The sequence below is a fragment of the Eublepharis macularius genome, chromosome 1 (assembly GCF_028583425.1).
Source record: "Eublepharis macularius isolate TG4126 chromosome 1, MPM_Emac_v1.0, whole genome shotgun sequence".
In the NCBI taxonomy this organism is placed as follows: domain Eukaryota; kingdom Metazoa; phylum Chordata; class Lepidosauria; order Squamata; family Eublepharidae; genus Eublepharis; species Eublepharis macularius.
The window spans coordinates 254088535-254106822 of record NC_072790.1 but is presented as its reverse complement, the minus strand read 5'-3'; the positions used below and the strand labels follow the sequence as shown (position 1 = coordinate 254106822).

The window sequence follows — 18288 nt, the reverse complement described above, 5'->3', positions numbered from 1 at the left end:
CGCCTCCAACCATCTTGCAGGCATGGATGCAGGACTTGTCCAGCATCCATGTCCATCTTTAGACTAATAGGTAGTTAGGATCTGTCGCTCTTCCTTTCCTATCAGAGTATGGAGTTCCTACAATAAAGACCTCTTATTTCTTTTCTAAATATAAGCAAGTGTATGCTTTTGTTATTTTCTCTCCTGCACACACACCACCCAGTAGAACCAGCTCACAACCACCTATAATCACACTTCCTATGCCAAACAATAGACTCTGCTAATGTCCCAAACATGGAATCTTTTCATTAGGTTTCTGGGGTCAACATATGATTTATTTATCACGAGTGATGCCGTAGCTGATATCCCCCCCTTATGGATAGGGGCGGGGCTTTTGACTAGGAAGTGAACTTCTCCCGCAGCAGAGCGTGAGAGGCAGAATGGTGGCCTGAGCAGAAAGGAGGCCGATGTCAGACTCTTCTGTCTTTCCGGTCTGGGGTGGGAGCAGAGAAGATGCTCTGTGCAAGGGCAGCAAAGCCTGGCGCGTGGCAAAGGTGGGCAAGTCCTGTGTGCAGAGGGCAAGGGCAGCGGACTGGGGCTGGTTGCAGGAACCAAGGGGAAAGGACAGGCAGGAGGGGCGAGAAGGCGCGGAGGGGGGGGGGAGGATGCTCCAGGGGAGAGGCCAGGGCCTGAGCATCACTCAGTCAGCTGCTGCCCACAGGCTGTTCCCCAGCAGCCAAGCCCCGCAGGCCCGTGAACTCACAGAATCATAGAGTTGGAAGGGGCCATACAGACCATCTAGTCCAACCCCCTGCCCAGTGCTCCATGCCCCCTTCCACCGAGTAAGGACATTCTTATCCTGCCCTATCTCGATTTCAGTGAGGAGCTTTTGATGAGGTCCCACGTAATATCCTTGTCGACAGGTTGGTAAAATGTGGTTTGGATCCTATTACTATTAGGTGGATCTGTAACTGGTTGACAGATGGCACCCAAAGAGTGCTAGTTAATAGTTCCTCGATCCTCTGGGAGAAGAGTGGCAATCGGAGTGCCTCAGGGATCAGTCCTGGGACTTGTTCTGTTCAACATTTTTATAAATGATTTGGATGAAGGAACAGAGGGAATGCTTATTAAATTTGCAGATGACACTAAATTGGGAGGGGTGGCAAATATGGTAGAAGACAGAGTCAGGATACAGCATGATCTTGACAGGCTGGAAAACTGGGCTAAAACAAATAAAATGAGTTTCAACAGAGATAAATGCTGTCAGTCTATGGAAAGCAGGATACTCTGATTTCATCTCCCACCCCTCGCAGCAAGAAATCCAAGGTCTCTTGAGTCAAACGTTGTTTATTGGGAGAATATATATACTCAGAAAGTACAAGTGTCCACAGATAATACAAAGGCTAAAAGAAGCTTGGCTGTACACAGATCTGAGAGCCAGTTTGGTGTAGTGGTTAAGAGCACGGGACTCTAATCTGGGGAGCCGGGTTTGATTCCCCCCTCCTCCACTTGAAGCCAGCTGGGTGACCTTGGGCTAGTCACAGTTCTCTTAGAGCTCTCTCAGCCCCGCCCACCTCACAGGGCGATTGTTGTGGGGTAATAATAACACTTTGTAAACCGCTCTGAGTGGGCATTAAGTTGTCCTGAAGGGCGGTATACAAATCGAATGTTGTTGTTGTTGTTGTTGTTGTTGTTGTTGTTGTTATCTCTTGTTGAGAATGACGTGTTGAATGCTTGCAACAGTACATCAAACCCTGTAGGCCAGCCCCCCACCCTCGGTGTCTACCCGGTTAGTACGGAAGGTGGGAAAGCGAAAGGAGTTGTCTCTCAAGGTCGCTGTGGTGAGCCATCCTAGGTAAGGCTGTCTCGGGAACCAGGCTGCTCCTGTGAACATAAACGGTACTGGAAAAATGCATCAGGCAAGCAATATGGAAGAGCTGTGGGTAACAGACCTGACAAATGCAAAGTATGTGTGAAAAGGATCTCGGGGCCTTAGTAGACCATACACTGAACATGAGTCAGCAGTGTGATGTGGCAGCTAAAAAGGCAATTGCGGTTTGGGGCTGTATCAACCGAAGCACAGTGTCCAGATCACGAGAAGTGATGGCATCGCTCTACTCCGCTCTGGTTAGACCTCACCAAGAGTGATGTGTTCAGTTTGGGGCACCACAATTTAAGAAGGATGTAGACAAGCTGGAATGTGTCCAGAGGAGGGCAACGAAGATGGGAAGGGGTCTGGAGAACAAGTCCTCTGAGCAGGAGTGGTGCCAGGGTTTCTGGCACCTGAGGCAGCTTCAGGGCTGTTGTTCCTCCATGCACATGCGCACCCAGACTGTGCGATGACATCACTGCGTGTGACATCACACGCAGGGCATGCCACTGGGGTGGCGCGCGTGCATCCTCGCAGCCTTCCAGCTCAGTTGCTCCATGTGCCACCCTGGCCGCCTGCCGCACCTGGCCCGCAGCTGTGTGTTGGCGGCGGCGGTAGCAGCACAGGGCAATTGAGCTCTGTGGCACGCGCCCCTGCCCCCGGCACCCCCTCTGGCGCCTTAGTGCTCGAGGCGGCTGCCGGCCCGGCCTCAATGGACATGCAAGCCCTGCCTCTGAGGAAAGGTTGAAGGGCACTGGGTATGTTTAGCCCAGACAGGAGGCGACTGAGAGGGGATATGAGAGCCCTCTTCAAGGATGTGAAGGGCTGTCACATAGAAGATGGGGTTGTTTTCTGTTGCCCCAGCTGGTTGGACCAGAAACAACGGGTTTAAATTAAGGAAAAAGAGTTTTCGGCTAAACATTAGGAGGAACTTCCTGACAGTTAGAGCAGTCCCTGAGTGGAACAGGCTTCCTCGGGAGGTGGTGGGCTCTCCTTCCTTGGAGGTTTTTAAGCCGAGGCTTGATGGCCATCTGACAGATATGATGATTCTCTGACTTAATATGAATGTACACAGATTAAGAGAGGGAGGGCAGGAAGGAATGAGCTGATGAGAGGCTCCTGTGGCCCTTTCTTATGGGCCCAGGGTAAAGCCAATCGCCACTTAGGGCCAGGACGTAATTTTCCTCCAGGCCACATTGGCCAGGGATCCTGGAGGTTTTTTGCCTTCCTCTGGGCGTAGAGCAGGGGTCCCTGAGGGAGGTGGAGGGGGGGGATAGCTGTGAATGTCCAGTGTTGTGCAGGGGGTGAACTAGATGGCCCTTCCAGCTCCAGGTTTCTATGTTTCCTCCAAGGACCAGCTTTTACAGCCCAGAAAAGCAATGTTGGACAGCCGTGTACAGTATGTGATTTCCCTTTCCCCATTTTAGAACAAGTGGATGGAGCTGAGTAGGCTGGGAGACGAGCTGTCAGCGAGCGTCATGGCTGAGTGAGGATTCGAACCTGGGTCTCCTGGGCTGTAGTTTGACAGGCTCCCCTCTTCTCTTTTCAGGGCCAGCCCGTGGGCCTGCCCTGCCCCCAGCCTCGTCTGCCCCGGCTCTGCTGGGCTGGAATAGTCCTTCTTTGGGACTCCTTGCTGGGAAGCAAATAGTCTGGAGAGAAATAACAGCGCCAACTAACAGCCTCTTCTTGATTGAAAAAGCCGTTTGCTCTGTTGCGGCCCACGGGAGAGCCGTTTGCTTCCAGGCAAAGCAGGATGGAAGGTATGCTCTCCTTGTCCAGCTGGGAGCAGGGCACAGACGAGGCCAGCCCGAGGGGATAATCTGTGGCTGGTTTCTCCCCATACCCCACTGTGCCTTCAAAGGACTGATGGCTGACGACTGGCCCACAATCAGCACTAAGCCAGCAGGATATTGTGAAACTGCACAAGCAAGCAGCTGTGTGTATGTGGGGAGGGGGGAGTCCAGCCCCAGCCCACCCCCAAACTGGAGCTGTGGCAGGCTGGCCTCTGATTGGGATGGGGCAGTCATGGCAAAAGAGATGCTGGAGATTTATAATCCTGACCACACCTCCTTAATGGGCCTGAAGGGTCTGGCCATGCCCCCCACCCCGGGGTTGGAAGAGGAGAGCCCCCCCTCTGCCCAGCTGAAGGGAGGGGGCAGGAGCACCTCGGAGTGGGGGAAGGCACAGTTTGGATGACGGAACAGAGGGTTGGATACCATCAGCTTTGGAGGAGATGAAAAAGGGGAACAGAGAGTCTCCTTTGACCACCCAAAGGGTTTGCCAAGGATCAAGGGACCAGCATGGGCAAAAGCCACGTGGGACACGGTAAGGAGGCAAATTAAGTGGGATGGAGTGAAAAAGCTGGCTGGATCCATCCCAAAGAGAGGAGGAAAGAGCTGTTGGTGGGACTGAAGCTTTGGGGGGGGGGTCCTTGGGTCAGCAGGCAGCTAAAGAGGAGTGGTAACCTGGAACTCCAGGATAGGACCCTCTCCCTGGGGATCTGATGTGAGGTAGCAGAGCTCCTGCCTATGGGGTGCATCCCTTTTGGCTTCCCTGATCATAAAGCAAATCCTACAAAAATTCTCCCCTCCAATAGGAACTATCCCAGGTTATGTGCTGCCCCACGGCCTTGCCACTACTTGGGGAAGTAGGGTGCACACAGCCCCACAAGTGCTAGAGAATCCTGCCTCTGAGCCTCCCAGCCGACTTCCTTGTTTATTTAGGATATTTCTACGCCACCTTTTCAAAGTCCTGCTTGGGGCAGCTACAGTTAATGACTACTGTACAAAAAAAACCCATTAACAGAAACTTCGCTAGGAAACTGGACCGGTAAAACCTCTAATTAAAAGCTGGCGTAAAAGAAGACGTTGTGTATTGGCTGGTATCTAAAAGAAAGTAAAGTAGGCGCCCGGTGAGCCTCAAGGGGGAGGTCGTTCATCAGGACTCACCGGCACCCAAACCATTACGACCAAGCTCTGCTCCAAGAACCTGTCCAACTGGGGTGTCTCAGTCACGGCGAACGTGAGCGATTTTATCTGCAAATGGCCTGGCAGAGGAATCACAGTGGGTGTGTATGTTTTCCAGATCAACCACCTCTGGGGCTGGAGGTAAGAGCCCCTTTGCGATGGGGAAACGGCACCGGGCAGGCACATTCGTGGCAGGGAAGCAGCTTTGCCGCTGCCATCAGTGCCACAGGGTCGGCGTTAATTGGCTAAGAAGAGTCAACAAACTGGGAAGGGGGAGGTCCCGAAGGCCATCGAGCTTCGATGGGGTTCAGCTGAGTCTTCCAGATTCCATGAAGGGCCTCGGGATTATTACCCTAGGTCCAACGTTACTGCTAGAGAAGCAAGGCAAAGCCACGGCAAGGAAGCCTTCTTCCGACACAGTCTAGCCCAGAAGGCGGCCCCCTGCTTTCACACGGCTGATCTGGCCACCTGGATCCATGCCACAGTTGCACTGAGACTAGACTACGGTAATTAACTCCACGTAGGTCCCCCCTCAAAGTCAATTTGGAGACTTTACTGGGTGGAGAATGTCACAGCTTGATTATCATCCGGCTCTGGGCAAAGCATGCGTATGACCCCCCCTTCTGCAGTCACGCCATCGGCTGCCCGTCAGTTACTGGGCTCAGTTCAAGGTTCTGGCTATCACATGCAAAGCCCTTCATGGACTCGGCCCCTCATATCTGCGGGATCGCCTCGCTCTGCCACAACAGTTTCACTCACCTGAGCAGGGCCTTTGGGGGGTTCCACCTGGCAAATGGGTGAAATCATCAACTCCTAGTAACTGTGTATTCTCTGCTATAGCCCTCACCTTATGGTTATAGAATGGCCTGGTAGAATAATAACAACAACAACATTCAATTTAAATACCGCCCTTCAGTTTAGTTTAGTTTAGTTTAGTTTAGTTTAGTTTAGTTTAGTTTAGTTTAGTTTAGTTTAGTTTAGTTTAGTTTAGTTTAGTTTAGTTTAGTTTAGTTTAGTTTAGTTTATTTGGTGTTTAACCCGCCCTCCCCGCAAGCAGGCTCAGGACGGGGTACAGCAACCATAAAATACAATTACACAGCAGATTTTGCAATAGAATTCACCAATTAAAATCATATATACATAGAAACCTCAGATGGTTGGTTACACATTCCTGCCCCCAGCATACAAATAAGGAGGGAGACAGACAGACGAGATGTACTCGAATACCGGAGGCCGGTGGGAGGCTTGAGGGTGTTCCTGGCGCCGGCCTCAACCGTATGCCTGGCGGAACATCTCTGTCTTGCAGGCCCGCCTAAATGATACAAGATCTTGGCGGGCCCAAGTGTCTTCAGACAGAGAGTTCCACCAGGTTGGGGCCAGGACCAAAAAGGCCCTGGCCCTGGTCGAGGCCAGCCAAGCCTCCCTAGGGCCAGGGATCACCAGTAAGTTCTTACCCGCTGAACGAAGCGCTCTCCGGGGCACATACAGGAAGAGACGGTCCCTCAGGTATGCTGGTCCCAGTCCATTTAGGGCTTTATAGGTCAAAACCAACACCTTGAAACGGATCCAGAATTCCACGGGGAGCCAGTGAAGCTGCAGTAGGGTCGGTGTAATGTGTGTCCTGTATGGAACACCCATCAGGACAACTTAATATCCACTCAGAGCGGTTTACAAAGTGTGTTATTATATATTATATATATTATATATTTAGCAGAGTAAATAAAGCTCAACTTAATAACACAGCACAGACACGTGGGTGTTTAACTTCTAAGAAAAAGTTTAATTCAAAAATTAGGGGAAAGATTACATGAAAAGAAAACAACAGCAGTCTAACTTATCTTTCTAATTCTGATGTACTCCATCCCGTCTCTTTGTTCCCTTTCTTTCTGCATAGGTGCTGTATAGCACAGGCTATCCCCAATATATTGATCAGCCAATAGTCAATCTTAGGGTCACCTCATTAAGATTAAAACCTCCCCTTCTTTGGCCGAAAGAGTCTGCACCCAATGGGCTGTATGCCAAACTTGCTATCATGAGCTTACGGAAATGCAACGAACTTGAGTGGATCATCTATCCTAACGTTCATTGGTTTTCACCCCAGTCAGAGTCCATGTATCCAGCCAGTCTTGGGTTGTCACAAGCTGAGCTCTTTCGTTTCAGGTCTGCTGATCCTAAGAGGTACCTAGCCAGCCTCTTTACAGCGTTCCAGCCCTAATGATCTGGCGAGTTTGTCTTTCTGCACAGCGGCAGAAATGTCAGGTCTCGACACTGTGCTCAGAGAGAGAAGCTTGCCAATTGGCTCTCTATACTGCTGGTTGCTTTCGAGTAACACTCCACCCCTAAGGCTGAAGTAAAGGAGTTCTCACTCCTTTAGCATCTTTCATGCCGAGATATTCGGCAAGGTCCATAATTTTGTGTTTTGGATTCAAGAAGAAACGTCCATTCTCGGTCCTCTCAATTTGTATTCCCAGGTAATGATTCACGTCTCCCAGCTGTTTCACTTCTACCTCTTTGTTCACATTCTCAGCAATTTCTTGTGCATCCTCTTTGCTTTGACAGCACAATATCAGATCATCCATGCATGTCTGCATATACTGATGCTGTCCATCTTTCAGTCTTGTGAATAAGTAGGGCTCTCCTTGTAGAAAATGTTGATTTTGTAGCCACATAGTTAATTTTTCATTCCCTGCTCTGGCTGATGGTTTAAGTCCATCAGTGCTCTTTTTAAGTTTGCACGCGAGATTCTCTTTTCTTTTCTCTTGAAAACCATCCGGTTGTTCCACGTAGATCTCTTCAGACAGATCTCCATTCAGGAATGCTGTTGCAATGTCCAGGAGTTCATTGACGTTGCTATATTTAGGAGAGTCCTGATGGAGGTGTTCTTGACAACAGGTGCAAAAGCTTCCGAAGTCAGTCCCAGGTCTTTGTGTAACTCCTTTTGCCACCAAACATGCTTTGTATTTTTTTAGGGATTTCTAAATAAAGACCCCTAACATTTTAGCCTTATGAGCAAGAAACTTTGCCTGGTATGCGAAAGTTATAGACAACACCTAAAACAGCACATTCCATGTCTCTTGTTGTGATCGTTGCTATGCTGCAGGTTGGTATGACATTACGCAACTTTGTAAATACCCCAAGGAACCAGAAAGGGTCCTTTTTTGTATTAAGGATTTTGATAGTATCTTGTCACTCAGTGCAACGGTGCCACCATTCTCTGTAAGATGAAGTCTAAGCGAACGGTTTGTAATAACCTTTTTGATCTTTGGATTCATTTTGTTCTGTAAACAATTTAGTATTCAAGTATTTAGGCATGAAGGAAAAAGTAGCTCGTTACACATCTGGCCCCGGGAACCTCGTGTGTCTGAGTTTTGTGTAACAGTAAAACTCATATTTCTTTGTATCACTGCCTTGGATTATACCTGGATTATATTTGGGTAAGTGGTAGAAGGGAAATTTATAATTGGCAGCAGAGTACTATTTTTTTTAAAAAAAAAAATCCCTATCCTACTTCTCCATACTTCCATCAGTATTACGTTTCACCAGAATACCCATTGGCATCGAAGAGCTTTTCTTTCAGTGGGGAATTCAGTAAAATGAGAGAGCTCTGAGAGAGCTGTGACTGACCCAGAGGAGGAGTGGGGAATCAAACCCAGCTGCCCAGGTCAGAGTCCTGCCACTCTTAACCACTGCATCAAACTTCTTTGTGACACTCTCACAGTCGTCTCTTTCTTTTCCGGCCCAGCTTCTCCTGCCTCTCCTTCTGATTGTGTGGTCTCTTGTTGACCTTCCTCTTGACTGGCCGTCCCAGCAGGTGGCCGTCTGGCCACATCAGTCAAAGAGGCGTCTTCAGCCTCCTGGCTGGTTTGCACTGGGGGCTCTATTTGCTTACAAGTTTGGAGTACATCGCTCTCATCAATATGAACCACATGGTATACTTTAACCAAAAGCGTCTTAGAATTCATCACTCTATATCCTTTTCCACCATGAGTATATCCCACAACAAGGATTCCCTCTTCAGCCCAACTTTCCCCTTCTTTCCTTGGGTATAGGGGCATATGTTTTGCAGCCAAATGCCTTCAGATGCTTTAAGCCTGGTCTTCTTCCAACCGTAGTTCAAATGGTATTTTCCCTGTAGCGTTAAAAGGAATTCTGTTGAAGAAGCAAACTGTTGCACTTAACTGCTTCTGCCCAGCAAGGGTCAGGCAGACCAGCCTGTAAGAGTAAGCAACGCGCCATCTCCAGGAGGCTTCTATTAAGGCAATGAGTGGAGCCATTTTGCTGAGAATAAGCCACGCTTGTATTATGTTCTATTCCTTCCTCCTCCAGGAATCTTTGGAACTCACTGCCAGAATATTCCATTCCATTGTCTGTAACCAGGACCTCTGGAGCTTTATTGAACCTATTTTTCACAACAGAAATATAATTCTTGGATTTTTCTAGCACCTGATCTTTAGATCTTATCAGATAGACATAAACAAAATGAGTTCCAGCATCCATGAAAGTCAAAATGTATTTATTCCCTCCAACTGAAGGACGGAAGGGGCCGACTAAACCTGAGTAGACTTTCTGCAGCAGTCTCTCGTTGTGCACGCCCTGCTGCCTTTTATAACTTGGAGCAGTTCCCTTAGCCTTCCAGCAGATTTCAAAGCAAACTTGCATTTGAGCACATTCAGTCATTTCAATACGACGCTCCTGCAAACAGCTTCTGCACGGACTGAACATTTCTGTGTCCCGGCCTCTTGTGCCACGCTACGATGCAACTGGAATGGGAGCATTCATTTTGCCTGGCATGATAGACTTGCTCGCCAACATGCTTCAAATAGTAAAAAAAAAACACAAATCTTTTCTCCCAATATTTCAACATGGAACTCGGGATGAAAAATGCTACACCCATCCTCCTTGATCAGAGACTGGCTTCCCTTTTCCACAAACCTTTCCGCAGACAATAAATTCTGATTAGCTCTTGGAGCAAAACCCTGACCCTGACCCTGACCCTAACCCTTTAGAACAACAACAAGCCCTTAAGACTCTCAGTTTAACTGTCCCAATTCCTTCTGCGGGCAACGGACTTCCATGTGCCTGAACCAAATCAGGCCCACTCTTTTCATGCAATTCCACAAAGAAATTTTTATCATGGCAAACATGAGGAAAAGCTCCAGAATCTAACAGCCAAAAGTTCTTCGTATTTGAGTCTTTATTGGAAACAACATATGTAAACAGCTGAGGAGGCCTCCTTTCTTGTTTTCTTTCCTCTCTCCTCTTGCTTGGAGCTCTACTGCTTGTGGGAACACATGCCTCCCATTCCTTTTGCTTTATTCTACAGAATTTTGCAATGTGCCCCTTCCTCCGGCAGCTATAGCATACAACACCTTCATTCCTATGCTTTAATCTTAAAGTGGACGTGGCTCCTGCTGTCTCTGTAACCAAACCAGTGCAGGCTGATCCTGCACTGGGCAGGGGGTTGGACTAGATGGTCTGCATGGCCCCTTCCAACTCTGTGATTCTATGATTCAAACGCCTGATACCCTTATGTCGGAGGTAATTCGAAGTACAGTCAACACCTATTTGATCTCGTGACTCCAAGACTTCAATCTGATAGGAACAGGAGCTTGGAAAACCGTACAGAATCGCAGCATTTATTTCTTCTGGTGTGAGCTCTGCTCCTGCAGTTTGAAGCTCTGCTACTTGCTCCATTATGGCATCTCAATGTGCAGATACGTCCCCTCCTTCACGTCGCTTAAAATTATACCGTTTCCGTTTCAAAAGGCATATATACATGGCCGACCTTTTCGAATATTTATCTTCCCGTTTTAACCAAAGTTTTTAGCACTATTACAGCTACCAACTAGACGTCTCTCCTTCACAGTTATGGAGGTAAGTATTACAAGATTTGCTATTGCGTCAGCTTTCTGGAATTTCTGCCTTTCTTCTGCATTCTGCGGGGGATCATCTTTAATAGCATGCAATACTTTATGCAGGGCTTTTTTTCTGGGAAAAGAGGTGGTGGAACTCAGTGGGTTGCCCTTGGAGAAAATGGTCACATGGTTGGTGGCCCCACCCCCTGATCTCCAGGCAGAGGGGAGTTTAGATTGCCCTCCGCGCCACTGGGCAATCTCAACTCCCCTCTGTCTGGAGATCAGGGGGCGGGGCCACCAGCCATGTGACCATTTTCAAGACGTTCCAGAACTCTGTTCCACTGCGTTCCAGCTGAAAAAAAGCCCTGACTTTATGAATCTCCAGTGCACAGAGAACTCGTGATTTCCACATTAGCTAGTTCTTGCCATTCAACTTTGGAGCTTGAAGAAGGAAAGGGGCACTTTCACTTACAGGCCGGTGAGCTGTGTCGGCTCTGTGATCGTTATGCCTTCGACAATACATGGTTATGCATTCTCTCTCCTGCAGGTGGGCAGTTTAAATTCTCCTTTCTCTGCTGATGCAAATATGCAGCAACGTCCCTTCCCTCGTGCACCTTAAAATGATTCAATTTCTGTCTCAAAAACTGTGCATGCTTGTCCGACCTTTTCAAATATTTACTTTCCCGTTTTAACCACAGTTCTGTAGCAGTATTACAGCTAACGGCTAGAGGGCTCTCCTTATCATTTATGGAGATATTACAAAGCATGCTTTCACATCAGCCTCCTGGAATTTCTGCCTTTCTTCTGCATTCGGGAGGGGGGGGTCATCTTTAATGGCACGCGATACTTCCTGAACCTCCGAGGCACAGAGAACTCTTGATTTCCACACTAGGTAGTTCTGGTCATTTAACTTCAAAAGCAAGGCGGTATTTTCTCTTACAGGCTGGTGAGCCGTATTGGTTCCGTAATCGGTATGCATTCTCTCTCCTGCAAGTGGGCAGTTTAAATTCTCCCTTCTCTGCTGATGCGCACCATTCCCTCTCCTTGGCATAAGTCAAACAAAAGGGATATCTTCCCACTGTCTCCCTTCAAAGCGGGTTCAAGGGAAAAATCCTTCTGCTTGCAATAGGTTTTGGAACAACTGCAACCAAAAGAGAGAAAAACGGTTATTCCTCTAAATATATATATTTAGAGAAATATATATATATATTCGGCTCCCTGTTGTTTGCAGGCTAAAGCACACACAGCTGCTCTTCAGAGTACTCTGGAGCCCATGACCTTTTACGCTGGATATCTAGCAGAGTAAATAAAGCGTGATGGAACAATGCAGCACGGACACGTGTGTGTTTAACTTCTCAGAAAAGTTTACTGCAAAAATTAGGGGAAAGGGTTACATGGAAAGAAAACAATAGTCTACTAATTCTGATGTTCCTTTGTCCCCCCCCTCTCTGTGTGTAGGACAGCATGAACTATCTCTAGTATATTGATCAGCCAATAGTCAATCTTAGGGTCACCTCATTAAGAATAAAGCCTCCCCCTTTCCGGCCGGAAGAGTCTCCTCTACACCTAATTGGCTCTGTGCTAAACTTGCTATCATCAGCTTCCAGAAACTTCATCTTAACCCTGTCATGAAAAAAGGGATGACGCTTACAAAACCCCGCACCTGGCTGTTGAGCCCTGTTGAGGCCTCCTGGCTTGCCACAAAAACTCTGCAAAACTGGACTATTCCAGAGGGCTTTTTGCCTAGGAAATAGAGCTATACGGTAGGAAAATGATTCGGACAGAAGCTTGGGGTAAGGGCTTAAGGACTGTAAACTGTATCACTGCCTATAATTTGTACTACTTGTTGCTGCAAGTGGGTTCCTACGACATAATGTTTGCATTGTTTAATGTCGCGTTAACGCTTATGCTTTGTTTCGCCATTTGTTTTGCTGTCTGGTCAGTCCCAGGTTTCTACAATCCCAACCCTACTGCGTTGTCCGTCGGACGTCCCACCCTCTTCCTTGATTCTGATCCCCCTTGCCAAGCAGAGAATGCCCCCCCCCAATTTGCTGGGCGCTCCCAGTTGGGCACTCAGCCCCCAGGCATGAGGGGCCTCGGATAGGGCAGCAACATGCTGGAGGAGGGGGCCTAGACCTTCACCCCACATGGTTCTCCTCACATGAAGTGGCTGTGTGGACCCACTCTTTGCTCTGTTGGGGAAACTTGCATGTACTGGTGTCTAGATCATAGAATCACATGGTTGGAGGGGACCTCCAGGGTCATCTAGTCCAACCCCTGCACAAAATGCAGGAAATTCATAACCGTCCTCCCCTCCGCACACCCCCAGTGACCCCCTGCTCCATGCCCAGAAGATGGCAAAGCACTGTCAGGATCCCTAGCCAAACTGGCCTGGGGAAAACTGCTACCTGACCCCAAGGTGGCGATCGGCCTCAGCCGGGGCATGTAAGAAGGAGCCACGAGAACTAAGCACGGATGTGCCCTTTGTACATCAGTGCTACGTTTGCCTGCTTGCATCTCACAGAAGAGGCCTGGAGAATGGTGCTGATTTTCCAGCTGCTCCTTGAACTTCCAGGTAGCTTCGGGGTCCGATCACATTAACAGCAAAAGGAACGGGGGTCTCTCCCTGAGCTCCTGCTGTGTGCAGATCTGAGCCCTTGCTCTTACGCGGATGTCGCCACTTCTCATATTTATGGTTCCGAATCAGGAGGGAGGCTATAATTCTCGATATCATAAAACATCCCTTAGTTTATAATAAGTGAATTATTTACTGGCTACGCAGGCTAAATGGTGAGTGCCATAAATTATGGAGTGACAGATCTGTCAACGCGCTCCCATAAATAAGTAATCGGGTGCCGTCTTCGTGTGCCCACTAAATTACTCACTCAGGCTCCCATCTAAATGCCCTCTTGGGAATATTACTCACGCCCGCTGGCTCATGAATTAGGGCTTGGCAGAAAAGGCAAAATGGTTAAGCCCCCTCCTGTTATGTGGGGGGTGGGTGAGAGACAGAGATTGAGAGAGGAGGGTGTTCCCTCCCGGGAAAATTGCACAGTGATGGGGGGGGGTCAGTGATCTCAGCTTTACCACCAGAATGAAACCCTAAGCGAAGTTAGCGAAGAGCAAGGCTTGCCTGCCAAGCAGGGCTCCAGGGGGGATGGCTGAGATCGGCTCCTCCTCCGCAGAGAGGCCAGCAGCGGCCTGCCCGCCTCCCACAGGACAGAGGGATGCCCTTTCTCGAGAGCAGGAGCCAAGCACTTGGGCTGCAACTGGGTGCCAGCTTCAGCTGCATACCTTGCCTGGTTGTCCCGCTGACATCTGTAGGGGCTCAAGCTGCTCCCCTTCCGTTCTGTTGGCTGCCTTGTCAGCTGCACCTGTTGAATAGTGAGACAGAGCTGCCCGCATGAACAGGATTAGGGGAATCCCAGTCCGCTCCGATCCGAACACGCAAGGTATGAGGGTCTTATACACCAGGAAAGGGAGCTCTGCAAATGGCGTAGAGTACCGGGGAGGCCAACCTCTTGGCCCAGGGAGCCGACACCAGTCACTCTCGGAGGAGACGCCTCTGTAGGCTACCAATGCAAACCTCCGGGGAAATCCTTCCCACTGCTAGGAACAGGCTGCGGAAGGTGCAGCAGCAGCCCTGAACCGGCCCTGCTGTTCGTTTTCCTCCCTTGCGAACGTGCCTCCATTTTGCCTCCCGTTTGCTTCGTGGCAGTTAATCCGCTGTCCTCCCCCACCCCCGTGGTGATGGTTTTTTCTTCAGGAAATTTTGGCAAGAGGCTTCCTCAAAAGTTTGTTGAAAGCCCTGAGTGTACTGCCTGTATTCCCTAGGTAAGCGTTTTGTTGACCCCCCCACCCCCACCCCCACCCCTCAAATAATGCTAAAACTTCCCCTTTTCGGAAGCAGCCAGTTTATTTATACTCCACTTTATACTTTCTCGCTGAGACTCAAGGCAGATCGGGCCACGTAAGCCAATGCAGTCCAACAACACAAGTCCAGTAACAGGCGAGGTCACCGGACTGGGATGACTAAAATCACAAACGATGCAAAGAAGCGCTAGAGGGAAAGATCACGCCGTGCAGACAATGGAGCGGAAACGGAGGAGAGGAAATTGACGTGAGCCACTCTGGGTCCCTGTTGGGGAGAAAGGGGAGGAAAAAATCAAGTGAAATTTTCAAAATAAATTTAAAAAATTATACGAGGAGAAAACAATGCCGCAAGAGCAGGACGATAGGCATAACGTAGAGATGATGCGATGCGGCCTGCATAGCAGCACAGAATGCAGCAGTCCTGCCCTCTGCCTTCCCGAGCCATTCCATTCACCCCCCCCCCGGCACTAGGCAGTCCTGGGTGATTGCGTAGGTGGAGACGTGCCTGTTGACACCCGGCCCAAGTGCTGGGCATGCTGTGCCAAGCAGCAGCCCTGCAGGCACCCACGGCCCCAAGGGGTGGCCCGCGGGGAGCAGGCTGGCTCCCTCTCTCCTCCCAGCCAGGCAGGCCCTCTTCCCCCGCCTCACCTTCCCCCACCCCTCCCTTTTTGTACTTCTGCCTCCCTGCAGCAGCGCTGGGCCAAGGGGGTCTGGCAGGTTCCCACCACGCTGCGCCTCTCCGTGGCACTCGCTTTCCCGGGGTCCTGGGGGCAGGAGGACGGGCAGAGGGCTCTTGGCATGGCCTACAGGTGACGATAATAACAACACTTGATTTATATACCGCCCTGCAGAACAACTTAATGCCACACTCAGAGCGGTTTACAGAGTGCATTACTATTATCCCCACAACAATCACCCTGTGAGGTGGGTGGGGCTGAGAGAGCTCTGAGAGAGCTGTGACTGACCCAAGGTCACCCAGCTGACTTCAGGCGGAGGAGCGGGGAACCAATCCCAGCTCTCCAAGTCCTGCCACTCTTGACCACTTCACCAAACTGGCTCCCTCCCCACCTAGGGGGCAAAAACAGTTGGGTTGGCCCCGATCCAGTTCCACGATAGCCCTGTTCCCTTATAAAAACGCCCTCCTAGACTTTTCTGTTTTGCACATTCTGTGGAATGATGAAAGTGTGTGTGTGTGTGGGGGGGAGGTGGCCTCCTCAGGCAGGCATTCCGCAATGTGGGGGCCCCCACAGAAACCCGGCGTGGACAGACAGTTGCCGAAGTCACCCACCGGCAGGGTGGCACCTTCTGAAGCCCTTTTGTATGCTTTATAATTCTAGCTCCCCCCAACCCACAACATCAATTGATGGAGCCCCCCGCCACACACACACACAACACACACACTCAGAGAGAGAGACTCTAGACGGGCTTTTTGATTGCTTTAGACCAGAATAGTGAATTTATGCTTTGAATTTGCCTGTTTTATTTCTCAGAAACGAGCTGGTCTCCCCCAGCTGTCACCTGGAGCTCCCCACAGGCATAGCAAATGCCCTCGGTGGTCTCTGCCTGGTTATAACATTTTATAGATGCTCGTATATCCGTCCGCTTTATTGGCTCTGCAATGACTGCCCAGGAAATAAGCTCCCTCCACTGCCCCTCGCGCCCCAACCCGGGCAGGGGGTTCCATTTTGATCAGCCAAAGTCTTTAGCATTCACCGCTGCCTTCGCGGGGGAAACAAGAACTTTCTACTGGTGACCGTTACAGCAACGGCTGCCAGACCAAGGTAGTAAATAGCAAAGCTGGTCTGAGGACACATCCCGCAGCAGGCCAGGAGGAAGCTCTGTCGGGATTTCTGTCCCCCCCCCTCCATCTTTCAATGGCAAATGACCGGGGTGGGGTGGGGTGGGGAAGTAGGCGACTCTGGCCAGTCCCCCCCGCCCCGCTCTTCCACTGCTTGAATCCAGCAGCTGCGATCTGTCCCTTGGAGTCTTTGCTGGAGTGTCTCATTTGAGGGGGGGGGCTTAGCTGAGTCACTGCCACTCCTGCAGAGCAGGACTCTGCGGCTGGACACCCTCCCCCACAAAAGGGGCATCTTCCAGCGAGAGGCTCTTGTCCAGGAGCAGATCCAATGGACAGGATACGTTAGCTGTGCTCCAAACGCCATGCCTCAGAAGAGGTCTTCTGCACGCAGGCCCAGAGGCAGTTCCGTGATCCACCTGGATGGAGGGCTGAGGGGAGGAGACTGAAAAGGGCGAGGGGACAGGGAGAGCTGCAGGTTTCACTGCACGCCTTGAACGGGTGCCCAGCGAAGGTCTGGTTGCAAAGAAAAGAGCGACGGAAGAGAACCACCAAGACGGCCGAGAAACACAGAAACAGAGAGATGGAAATAGCAGAGAGTCCAGTAGCGCCTTTAAGACTAACCAACTTTATTGATGCATCTGATGAAGACAGCTGTTGCTCTTGAAAGCTTATGCTACAAGAAAGTTGGTTAGTCTTAAAGGCGCTACTGGACTCTCTGCTATTTTGCTACTGCAGACTAACACAGCTAACTCCTCTGGATCTATAGAGCCGGAAAGGTCATCTAGTCCAACCCCCTGCACAATTCAGGAAATTCACAGCTGTCTTCCCCCCACCCCCTTCTGTGACTCCTGCTCTTTGCCCAGAGGAAGGCAAAAAACTTCCAGGATCTCTGGCCAGTCTGGCCTGGAGGAAAATTCCTTCCTGGCCCCAAAGTGGAGATCAGCATTATTACCCTGGGCATGCGAGAAAGGGCCCCGAGAGCTGGACTGGCTCATCCCTTCCTGCCCTCCCTCTCCCTGTCTGCCTAAGTTCATACTGAGTCATAGAATCATCATAGCTGTCAGATGACCATCTTTCTGTGTGTGATGGGCCATCAGGTCGCCTCCGACCTCTGGCGACCCTATGAAGGAAAGACCTCCAAAACGTCCTGTCATTAACAGACTTGCTCAGAGCCTGCGAACTGGAGGGCGTGGCTTCTTTGATGGAGTCCAGCCATCTCGTTTTAGGTCTTCCTCTTTTCCTGCTGCCTTCCACTTTTCCGGAGAATCTTGTCTTCTCATGATGTGACCCAAGTACGATAGCCTCAGTTCTGTCGTTTTAGCTTCTAGGGAGAATCCAGGCTTGATTTATCTCGGACCCACTTACTTGTCTTTTTGGCCGTCCATGACCATCTAGCCTCTGCTTACAAACCTCCAAGGAAGGAGAGCCCACCACCTCCCGAGGAAGCCTGTTCCACCGAGGGGCTGCTGTAACTGTCAGGGCGTTTTTCTAAATGTTTTGCTGAAAGCTCTTTTGGTTTTATTTCAGTCCATTGGTTCTAGTCCAACCTTCTGGAGAAAGAAAAGAAGGGGCAAGGCGGGCCAGGTCTTTTTTTTAAAGAAATCAAAGCTCTGCACCAAACATTGTGGCCTGGATGCCTTTATGCAAATTAAGCAATTTGCATCAGTCCATTTATGCGTCCCGCCTCCAGAGCGCTCCCCGGCGGGGGGGGGGAGAAGCAGCCCCTTCCTTCCTTCCGATGGGCGTGCGGGCGGACACCAGGGGGGGGGCGCGCGCGCGCTTCCTCGGCGCTGCCCGGCTGGGAGGGGCCTCCGGGCGCAGCGCTTGAGCTCCGCGGGGGCGCGTGACGGGCTTTTCTCTCCGGCCGCCGCGTGTAACTAGAAGATGGCGATGAAGAGACGCGCAGGGTTAAGCGCGCTCCGGGGGACCCGTGAGGCTATCCATCCC

General features: G+C 50.3%; 1 protein-coding gene across 1 annotated transcript in view; it reads left to right on the top strand.

Annotated features, from left to right (window-relative positions):
- The first annotated feature begins 12256 nt into the window (after nucleotides 1-12256).
- Nucleotides 12257-18288, top strand: part of KIRREL1 (kirre like nephrin family adhesion molecule 1) — a 91848-nt gene continuing 85816 nt past the window's right edge. The window contains exon 1 of the mRNA XM_054999078.1: nucleotides 12257-12433. The gene's annotated coding sequence lies outside the window, so the exon portion shown is untranslated. The remainder of the gene's footprint in view (nucleotides 12434-18288) is intronic.